The sequence below is a fragment of the Cynocephalus volans genome, chromosome 15, assembly GCF_027409185.1.
Source record: "Cynocephalus volans isolate mCynVol1 chromosome 15, mCynVol1.pri, whole genome shotgun sequence".
Lineage (NCBI taxonomy): Eukaryota > Metazoa > Chordata > Mammalia > Dermoptera > Cynocephalidae > Cynocephalus > Cynocephalus volans.
Genome location: NC_084474.1, coordinates 20,333,320 through 20,345,440, shown reverse-complemented (window position 1 = coordinate 20,345,440; position 12,121 = coordinate 20,333,320). Strand labels below are relative to the sequence as shown.

General features: G+C 39.5%; 1 protein-coding gene across 1 annotated transcript in view; it reads right to left on the bottom strand.

The window, feature by feature from the left end:
* Window positions 1-12,121, bottom strand: part of NKAIN3 (sodium/potassium transporting ATPase interacting 3) — a 402,934-nt gene that overhangs the window by 240,121 nt on the left and 150,692 nt on the right. The window lies entirely within an intron of this gene.

Below are 12,121 nucleotides of genomic sequence, written 5' to 3'. Positions count from 1 at the left end.
TAATGACACCATTCTATTGCTCCCAGTCCCAAGAACAATACTTGAAAACATCCACTTAATTAATGCGAATTAGGGTACTGCTGGACATGAAGAGCTTCATTAATAGAGGGAGGTTGACACATGACAAATAAGAACAAGAAGCTAGATGTCTGCCAAAAGGGCAGTGAGGAGACTACGAGGAAGGTAGCAGTTACGTCTGCTTCTGCTGCAGTGAACAATGCCTTTCTGAGCTGGCTCTTGCATCCACATTTACCAGGCAGACAGGCAGGGGAGACAGCCAGAGGAAGACAGTGTGAGCCCAGGCACAGGCTTAAATGGGTCTTTCTATCCTTCCACATGTCTGGATGAGGCCAGAGAGACAGGTGGGGGTCAGATATAGGAATCTGCACATGTTTGCTAAGGAGGGTGGACACCATCTTGCAGCCCAGTGCTCAGTCGTGGCTGTACAACTGCACAATAGAATCACATGGAGGGCTTTTACTAAATAACAAGTCCACCCCCGACCCCCCACCCTCCCACACACAAGAGACTGATTTAATCCTTCCATTGGAGCCTGGGATTCAATCACTTTTCATAATGCCAGAGGTGATCCACAGGTGATTTCTAGGTTTTAAGCAAAAGAGTGACACACTTAGATGTCTGCCCCCTGCCCCCACTGCTATGGAGGTTATTTAAGAGGGAGAAGAACCTCAGCTATTTACTTTGTCTCTTCCATCCTTTTGTTCCTTTCCTTTTTCATATTTGGCAAGTTATAAGATTGTGCCTTTGGCTGTCTTGAACCATTTCTTTCTTCCCCATTTTCATTATTTGCGCCTTGGTTCAGCACTTCATTTTTATTTGATGTATTTCAATGTGCCTAGCTGGTGATTTTCTATGCTTCTAGTCTCTCTTGACTCATGTCCAATCTATTCTACCCACTCCCACTAATCTTAAACTGTAAATCTGAGCAAATCTTTCCTTTGCTCAGACACCTTCAATGGCTCCCTATTGTTTACTGAACTTTTAAACATCTCAGTCTGCCATTGGAAGTCTTCAACTCAGTCCACTGGAACTGTCTTATGTCCCTTAAATAACCTCTTTACTTTTTTGCTTTGTTCATACTAGAAGAAGTTTCCTTAATCTCTGCTTGCTTAAATTTCTCTCATTTTTCTTCCAGGTTTGGCTTACATGCCACCTCTTCTATGAAGCCTTCTCTGATTGCCCAACCAATGTGACTTCCTCTTTGTAGAGAGCATCCTCTCAACAAACATTTATACCTTTCTTATATCTTTTTGATAACCATCATCTCATATGCATCAATAATCGCAGATCACATAGTTATTTATACTGGTGTATAATTGGCCTCATTGTAAATAAAGATGGTGTCTGGTTATTACGATACATTCTGCTATATACAGGTACTTGCCTACTCCAGGCATAGAATAAATAAAATAAATTAGTAATTTTCAATAAAATTTGAAATAATAATTTTTTTATTGTCTCTAGATAATGAAGAATTTTTCTTTTTAAAAGTTTTAATAATGAAATGGGGAAAACACAGGCCCATCTTAATATTCCCCTATAGTTGTTACATGTGTAAAGACCATTGGTATTGGAATCAGACAGACATGGAGTTGAATCCACTACATCATTCACCTTGAGTAAGGTGCTACAGCTCTTTGAAGTTTAGTGTCCTTTTCTATAAAATTAGATGTATGGCTCCTGCATCACATGGCTGTTACAATTACAAATAAGATAACCCGAGGAAGATGTTATAACTAGTGTATTATAGATGCTCAAGTATTTTTTCCATCTACATCTATAAATTAATAAATTCTATGAAAACCTAGTAAAGAATATTATTTATGTGGTCTTGGGGAGCAAAAATTGGATTTTTACCAATAAGATTGGCCTATAGAATTAAACTTCAAGTTGACATAATGATATTTGAATATATTTTAAATAAATAGAATGGCTCCTGGACTTAAAAAGTTAATTTAACATTTATCTGAGGAAAGAGACATTCAGGAGAAGGTATTGGCAGCCACAAAGCATAGTAAAGAGGAAGCCAACAAGGCAGATGTGGTCAGTACCCATCTAAGTCCTGTGCCCAGCTGAGGACTCACCATCTCAGATCCTGCTCAGAAGGCAAAGGCATCTGACTACAATGGCCCAATGCCACTAAATACTTAAGTTATAAAACTAACCGTGCTCCTTCTGGTCCCATATATACTAGACTTCCTTTCAGTAATCATTTGTCTTTCCCTGTGCCTTGCTCACAGGCAAGTGTCTGGTCACTTTGAAAAAAGGATTTTTTCATTTTATAGAATAAACTGTTTTTTTTGAGTTACATATTACAGTCTTACAAGTTCTATCAGTGGGGATTAATATTTCTTGGTTCAATAGCTCCAGGACACTCAGAAGGCCAACATTCTAAGACATTCAGGTCCATGCCACATTGAACAGTCCACCCCATTGTGAAGCATCTTTATGTTGCTTCACATGCCAAAGCCTTGTACAAAGTCACGGATGTTCTGGATGAGCCTTGGCACCATAGTCCACAGTGAAGCAGTTCCTGTTTCTCCTTTACCATGGCAGTCCAATTGGTGGAGGGGTGTGAATGGACACTTGTTGGTCGCCTGTGCTGTGTGCTATTCTCCATTTCCCTGTTCCTAATAGCTGCTTTTGGGAACTCGTGATCTTGGAGAAACTGAGCCCCCCACTGTTCCAGGGATGGAACGCATGACCTAGATAAGCCAATCTGCACATCCCAGGATTCTGGCTGCTGTAATCGGTCTGCAGTGGGCACATGAACTAATCCAGTCAAGTCAGACCAAGTCTCAGGTCTTCTTCTTGGCTCATGAGACATAGGAATGTTACCTTCCTCTAGATGATGTATGGTCATGGCTGGGACAGCTGCAGGCATGTTTTTCTACTGTTAGGGAAGCTGTCCTAAAGAAAATACCATGCGAGGGGAAGAAAAACTAAGAAAAATGTGAAGAGGCAGAAACAGAACCTCAGTAGTATGTATCATAGTCCTGAGACTCAAACTGTGCCTACAGCCTGACTCATGTACAAGTATAGCATATACATAATGGATTCTTTCTTACCATTTAGGTTGGTTGAGTTTTATGCTACTTGCAAAAGAAAGGACTCAAATAGAAAAGTACCTGGTGCATCATTATAAATAATTTTTATTTTCTCATTTTAAAAATAAACATCCTAAAAAGAATAAATAAAATTATAAACTATGTAGCTTTCTGTTATTAAAATTTTACAGTGAAATTTATATTCTCATTCTTTCACAAGGATTCTCCCACACTTGAAGCCACTTTCTGATTTATGAGGAAGAGATGTTTATAGTGCTGACTTATCCCTATTCTTTCGTCAATAAAATCTGGGCACTAAATTTCCAGTTTTAAGCAGCTAAATCTGAAACTATTGTCAAGAGCACCTGAAGAATATAATAGAATGTTCTTGGGCATGAATAGGTATTTTTTAAAGTAAAGAATTGTCAGGCAGCCTCTCAAAAATCTCAACTCATCAAGGATAAGAGGTTGTCTGTTCTCATCTGGTCTCCTTGTGGCCGACCCGTCTCCCGCACAGACTCAAAAGTTCAAATGCGTGAGGATGAAGGCAGCGCACCAAAACATTTCAAAAGGCATGGGAGTCTAGAAGAAAACAATATGAACTGATAGGAAGCCATTAGATATAGCTGCCTTTTTACATGAGAACATCTATCATGCCACTCATCCTTCACACAAGTAATTGTAAATGTTCAAGGAGTAGGACAAAGACTTACAATGTACAGTATATATTATACATGTGATTAACAATGATGGCTTCAGTATAATTAGAGTTCTTGGTTATAGGCAGGAGAAAGCAACTGCAGCAACTTAAGCAAAAAATTACTTACTTGGAAGGATATTGGAATGCATGCGTGCGTGTGTGTGTGTGTGTGTGTGTGTGTGTGTGTGTGTGTATGAGAGAGAGAGAGAGAGAGACAGAGAGAGAGAGAGAGAGAGAGAGAGAGAGCACATGAGGGGCCTCACAGAAATAGTTGGAGACTAGAGACTAGGCTTAGAAACAGGTGGGAACCAAGGAAGCTATGGAGAAATAATAACAACAAAATAGAAGACAGCAACTGCAGTTCCCATGTCTAGGACCTCACCACTGGGACCCCACCCATATCTGCAACAATCACCTCTGTCAAGGCTTCACTTACTTGTCTTAAAGTCCCAGATGAAAATTCCTTTTGGCCACATGCTTGGCCAGGAGAGGAAGGTCCTGGTCTCTTTCACTTCTCCAGTGGGTAGTGAGCACCTGAAATCGCCCTCTCAAGAGGACCATGTGCAATGGTGGAAATGTCCATTTATAAAAGAAGATTGGGGGCAATTAAGAAGGCACTATCACTTGTCCAGCCAAAGCAGCACACATTTCCATTACAGTGTCTATAAATCCAGGGATCTTGAAGTAAATTCCTGCTTCTTCTGAGAGACAGAGAATGCCAAAGGAGCTAACAGTGTGGTAACTGATTTCTGCTGTGTCAGAAGTTTCACATCTCAAGGATAAAACAACTACACTCTTCAAGGCACAGAGACTGAGTAAAAGCAATTCATCAAAGGAAATATCTAGGGTAAAATGTTCTTTATGCTACAGGTAGAGGACAATGCTTGGAGATTTCTGTCCTGTTGTTGTTCTTCCATTTAAAGACACTGAGAGCCTAAAATCACACATTTAGTACAGAATGGCTTTCCTAAGAGAGAAGAGTTAACTTCTTTAATCTCTGAACAAGAAATGGAGTAGAGCATTTTTATAAGTCTTTATTCTTTCTTTCTTCAGCAATGGTGATTTTGTTTTGTTTTTAGTTTATAGTGTAGACCCGATACTAATTGTACTGACTTTTTGGATTATCTAAGACTAAGTGAAAAAGAGAGATTTCATTCTTAGACTAAAACTTTTGTGGACAAAGCATTAGGAGTTTGCTTCCATTACAGTTAAGTAGCACAAAACTGGTGGTAAGACGAAAGGAAAATATATCATTGTTTTTTTATCAAGTGACTCAATAGTAGCTGATTTCCTTAACATGCAGAAGAGCACGCAGAACAGGCAATCACACCTTCCTGTAGTGCAGCTATTTGTAAGTGCAATGCACTAATGCAATATCTAAATACTCAGTGGGTTCTGACAGTCCCATCCATCACAATTCAGCCCTCAATGTGTCACTGGCCCAGATGAATGGCTGCAAAAGCACAGCCATTCTAATGAGCTGAAAGGAAAAAAAGGTGAATAGTTTGTGAAGCCACGTAAGTCCTTTGACATCATGTTGTAATGAGTGTCCTCTGTATGCCTTTTGTTATCGTTGTGTAGTCATGATTATACACGCCAGCATGATTATACACTATGCACAAAGTCATTTGATGAAACACATTTCCCTAAAATGGAAGCAAGAAAGGAATTTAGAAAATGTGTCATTTTGGTCTTCTTGGAAGCAGACACTGAACCAAAATTAGGCGTTCAAGAGGTTTATCAAGGGTTAATGCCTGTGAAGATAAAAGAAGGAGAAAGCAGAACTAAAAGCAGGAAAGCCCTCAGACTGAAATGCAGATCTCATAAAGTCGGGGCCAACCAAACAGGGAGCTCTAAAGCAAGAATTAGTTGCTGGAGGAACTCTGTGTTGGGCAGAAGTGGCCAGCCTTAGCAGCCCAGCTGGGGCTACTAAGTGTGCCAAGCCTCTGGCTCTAAAGAAGTGGCTGGGGGCTCCTGGGGTGTGCCAAGCCTCTGCTCTAAAGATGAAGCAAATCTTGCAGGAGACTGTCTTCTTACAGTGCTCCTTGTGGGTAAACAGCAAGTGCTTTCTTGAAGGGAGTGGTGGACCTATTGACTGCATAGAGAAGGAAATGGTTCGTTAAGAATTAGTTGCAGAATTAGTTGCAGTGATTGAAAAAAATAAGTTTCATCTATTTACTTTGTCATTTTTATGACTGTTATGAAGAAGCACAGTCCTAAATTTGTAGGCCAGTTGAAGGAAAACAATTAATTATGACAACTATTCTATTAAAAAGAAAGCATTTATGGATTTACTGTAAACCAATTAAAAATTACAAAAGCATTAAATTCTTTAAAATACAGATATATATATATATATATAATTAATAAGTTTTAACTGATAATTTCTCTTTCCCTTTCACAGGTTTATTTTTAAGTAAATTGCTTAAGTGTATCAGTAGCCAATGTGGTCTGGTGTTAAATTCGTAGTTTTTATTTCAGAATTTTTATTATAGATCTTTAAACTAATATGTGGAATATTGAATATACTTATTTTCACCTAACATATCATCTAGGAAGACAGCATGCATAGTGTAATGGAAATAATACTGGGCAGACAATGAGAAGACTGCAGCTCTGGCCTTGAACTCTCTCCTAACAGTTAATATCTAAATTCTAAGTTTCAAAAAATAATTTACTTTCTTTTTAAAATTTTTAACTGACACATAATAATTATTCCTATTTATGGGGTGCAGTGTGATGGTTCAATACTTTGTATTAAACATTCCATTGTGGATTTTACTTTATCAGCCTAACAGTAGACAATATCAAAAGTGTTTAGTCTTTAAGGACATACTTCCACTTATTCATCAGTATTTACGTAGTACAGAACCTCAGCGAGGCACAGTTCTAGGCTCTGGGGACACAAAGCAAAGTCCATGTCTTCCTGGAGTTTATGCTCCAGAGGAGGAGACAAACAACCATCAGGAAAATGAAAATGCAACTGGGGGAGAACTAAGTGCCGTGAGGAAAAAGGAAGCATGCCAAGGGGGTAGGGAATGTCAGTGTGACTGGGGGGGGGGGATGCATGTTTGGATTCAGAGAGACAGGTTAAGGTCACCTTCTAATGGAGAAGACGATGTTGTAGCAGAGATGTGGATTATGTGAAAGGGAAAGAAAGACAGAGAAGATGTGGGGGCAGAAGGAACAGCAAGGGTAAAACCCTGGGGCAGGAATGAGCTGAGCTGCTTGGACGAACCCCCTGATGGTAAGTGTGGATGGATCAAGAGAAGGTTGGAGGGGTGGGGTGGCGAAGGGAGGCAGATGGTGTGGGACAGTAAAGACATGGCAAGGAGTTTCACGCTCGTTCTAAGCTTGAAGGGAGGTCCCAGATGATTTTAGGCAGGATGGCTTGATCTGATTTACTTTTCAGAAAGATCACTCTGGCTGCTGAGGGGAAAGCACCTTTTGGGTGATGAGAATGAAAGCCCAGGTGAGTGATGAAGGTGACTTAGACAGCGATGGGGGTAATAGTCTTCTCCACAATATGCTTTGAAAGTAGAGTTGTCTTGAAATGATGACAGATTGGATGTAAGGTGTGAGGACAGAGAGGGATCAGGAATGAATCCTAATCTGAGCTACTGCCTAAAGTGTGGAGCTCAAACTTGCTATCAGGCATTTGCCAAAATTCAGGGACAATAGCCTTCTAGGGGTTAGTGCTCAGTTTTGGTTCTATTATCATAAGCAATGAGTGAAAATTTCAGGACATGGAAAAGAGTATGTTGTCCTTTTTTTTTTTTTTTTTTCTCACTACTTTATTCTTTACTCAGCAACACAGTACTTGACTTTGGATATGAATCAAAATTTTAATATATCCAACAGGATCCTATATTGGGGAGATGGATGGAGGCCATTTAGGCCATAATTGGGCTTGTGCATCAGAGGATAGCATTGATTGGCAGTGATGACATTTAATCAAATCCAACACTCCATTTAAGGTGGTTGTAATGAGTAAGTCTCTTTCAATTCTTTGATATAATATTAAAGCATAAGCCGACACAATTCTTACATGAGGGTTTCTTGTAGGAACTTGGTAGCATTAAAGTTGTATTTAACAACATGATGTAATTTCTGAGAAAGGCAGACAGAGAGAGTGGCAGGACATCCTTCAGAACAATAACTCGGGAACTGGGACAGACCAGCTTTTTGTAAGGCTTAAAGAAGTTACAGAACCTTCTTCAAGGTAAAAAATAAATAATTGCAAATACGAAAGTTAGAATGAGAAGTTATTTAGTATAAGAAAATCACAAAATGATATTTAAAGCTGATAAGACCACAAACTTCACATAATATGCACAAATAACAATCTTTTTTATAATAAATGAGTATCCTGACATCCTTCTGTAATACTTTTTCCATACTTTTTTTTTTGGTTACATAGACTTTAATTGCCTTAACACAAAACACTAATTTTATAATTTTTGACTTTATGAATAAGATCCCCAAAGCACAAGCAACAAAAGAAAAAATAAACAAATTTAATATCAAATTAAAAAGCTTCTGCACAGTAAAGGAAACAATCAAAAGAGCAGAAAGACAACCTATGGAATGGGAGAAAATACTTGCAGTCTATATATCTGACAAGGGATTAGCATCCAGAATATATAAAGACTCAAACAACTAAACAGTAAAAAAACACAAATAATACAATTAAAAAATGGGCAAAGGAGATGAATAACATTTTTCAAAGGAAGACATACAAATGCCCTAGTGGTATATGAAAAATTTCTCAACATCACTGGTCATCAGAGAAATGCAAATCAAAACCAAATTGAGATATCAACTCACCCCAGTTATACTGGCCATTATTAAAAAGACCAAAAACAACAAATGCTGGTGAGGATGCAGGGCAAGGGGAACCCTTCTACACTGTTGGTGGGACTGTAAGTTAGCACAGCTATTATGGAAAACAGCATGGAGTTTCCTCAAACAACTACAGATAGAAGCAGCATATGATCCAGCAATCCCACTACTGGGCATATATCCAAAGGAATGGAAATCATCATATCAAGGGGATACCTGCACACCCATGTTCATTGCAGCTCTATTTACAATAGCCGAAACATGGAACCAACATAAGTGTTCATCGACAGATGACTGGATAAGGAAAATGTGGTTAATATACACAATGGAATACTATTCAGCCATAAAAAGAATGAAATTCTGCCATTTACCGCAACATGGATGAGTCTGGAGAAAACTATGTGAAGTAAAATAAGCCAGACAAGAAAAGAGAAATACCACATCTTCTCACTTATAACTGGGTGGCAAAAAAGAAAGAAAGAAAAGACCAAAACAATAAGTTATACTTTCAGAAATGGAAAACAAAACCTAAGGATGAAAAATCACAATTTGTAATAATAAATTATATAATTTTAAAACATCTTAAAAATTATTTTTAATTTTTTAAATAGAAAGGATAGAAAGGATATAAAGGTAATTCTGTTTTTACTTTGGCAGGGTTGATCATAAAACACATGTTTCCTCACACACATGGAATCATTGGAGAATTGGAGAATTTGTACAAACACAGGAATTCTTATTCTATTTCAAATCATTTCTGTAAAAAAAAAAATCCTGTGGTTTGATGATTGAAACAAGTTTGAAAGACTAGCTTCTAGCTCCAAACCCTTCACCTCCTTCTCCTTGGCTAGTGGATGTTTAGGGCCGGGCACACAGACACCTGGCATGACAATCCAGTCCTGTCCCACATGGCTGTGTCAGCATGCGGGAGAGGGGGCACAGTGAGCCATCAGAGTATTGATTCCTACACTGGGAAGGCAGCACAAAGATGATCTATGAACCTCACAAATATACCTTATTAAACTAAAACTAAATGCGTTCTCAACTTAATTTTCCTATAGCCAAATCACTGAAATGTCCACGTTTACTCCAATGCCACCCTGTCACCCAGAAGTGTGACAAAACCGGGAGTGATAAGAGACAGTGATCTTAATTTGCATAAACTACTTGGGCAAATTGTACAAAAATATGTTATCATGTGAACACATTGCTAGGACCCCTCCCAGCAAAAGTACCTGTGCATATATGTGCGTGTGTGTGCGTGTGTATATATATATATATATATATTATATATATATTTCTTTTTTAATGATAAATCCTATTTTAGTCAAGAATCACATTTGGTATGTCCTAATAAGTGGCAAACTATACATACTTGAGACTCATAAAGAAGAAATTTGACCAAGAATCTCCTGGAATATTAAGGAGGAACAAGGGAAAAGTAATCTGTTTATTGGATATTAAGATTGAGATGTTTTATCCCAATGCTTCTCAAACTTACATGTGCATGTGAATTTCCTGGGAATCTTGTTAAAATGCAGATTCTGACTCAGTTTTGAGGCAGAGCTTCAGATTTTGCATGTCTAACAAGTTTCTAGGTGTTCCCAGCACTGGTCTTAAGACTGCATTTTGAGCCACAAGATTTTAGAAGTAGTTCAAATGGAGATTTCAAAAGTCTATAGAATTCAAAGAAGAGTTGGGGTTAGACATAGAGATTTTGGGTGTCATCCATAAGAGATCATCTAAGCTGTAAAAGTAGTTAGAGATGAGAAATGGGCCAGTGAGTAAACTTCAGGTCACACTGACATTTAGAGTGGACTTTCTCAACTGGAGTTCCTCATCTGAACCACAGAATGCAGAAAATGATCTGAGTGATTATTTTCTCCATCCCAAGGATGGTACCTAATTAACCCATTCTACATGCACAGGGGAGAGGTTATATCAATGGAATCCTTTGGGCATTAGGGCTTCATGCTCTGGGGAGTTCTGATTGAGAAAGAGTGACTTAAAATATGGGAAAAGGAGAAATGATTCATTAGAGTGGACTGGGATTGACTGGCTGGGCAGCTGCAGTAGTGTTAGAAGCCTAGGGCTTCAAAGAAACCCAGTATTGAGCTAAGGCTAGGGCTGGGTCTGGCACTCACAGACACCTCAAACCCATTCCAGATTGGGTCACAAACCCTTCACATGCCAGGCTGGGTCCCCAGACCCCTTACATGCCAGGCTGGGTCACCAGACCCCTAACACACAGGTCGATGAACTAAGTAACTGGCAAAAAGGTCCTTGGAGCCACAGGTTTGAGAGCATGGCCATGCAGGGCAGACACCCAGGGCAGTCAATGCATGGACACATGGGGCGGATGCCCAGGGCAGTCAATGCCAGCCTGGTTGTGGCACCACACATGCACAGTAACTCCACCCACAAACAAACTCATTTACAAAGAATGTGCTGCACCACCCCCTACCAGACCTAAGGCAAGGGGGCCTGATTAAATTATTATATTTTCCCAACAATCCACCCCTTCAGTGTCCCTCACTGTACAATCTACACATTCAGAATTTTCCACTATGTTCCCTTAGCGAGGATAGATGACCCTTACATTCATATAACCTATTGTCCGTTCAATATGCCTTAAGGCTTGTAGTTCTGTCCTTTTAACTATTAGCCACATATGTCCAGTTAGTAGTCACCATTGGTGTGATCCTCCATGCAAATCCTGCAGTCATACTGATGGGCAGTTCAATGTACATTCAGAAGGGTGACACATTGATCACGTGATTCTGGTGCAGTGCCTGCAGCCACAGCACTTAAGCCAAGGCATCAGCTTCATCATTTCCTGGACTGGCTAAGGGGAAGTGTCCCAAACAGACCACTCCTAGGAATTTGACTGACAGCCCAGGTCCTTGCACTTTGGCTGTGTTTATGACCCACCCACAATGTTCCAAATGACTTAGTAGCATTGGAGCTGCCTGGGTTAAATCTGCAAGAGAATCAGAGGTTAGTAACACATCATCAATGTAGTGAAACACTGTAACCGTGCTGGGCCTAGCCCACTTGCGTCATGTTTAGCATAACCTCATAACACAGGCTTTACTGTCCATATTCGCAGCTGAAACTCTCCAATGGTTGTTTTCAGTTGCAAACCATAAAGTACATTCATACCCAAGATGTATTCAGCTATGGGGGATATATATACAGTATATACCTGAGGATGTAATCTTCCTATATGGCAATGACATAGCTTTGACCTCAATCGTATTTTCTCCATAGCCATGTATATGAACTGTGGCCCCTGGAAACTTATCTGGATTGCCATATATCAGGCTACATTCTGCACCTGTATCCACCAATGCCAAAACACGCTGCACATTTGTCCTCTACCAATATATTGCCAATTCAACATGGGGCCTCTGGTCCTTGCCTGCCCCCAAAAGACAAGCACGTTAGCCTGTTCCCTAATCAGAATGGAATAGTTCATCCACTTCCTCGGGAGCAACCAAAAAGTCCTTTA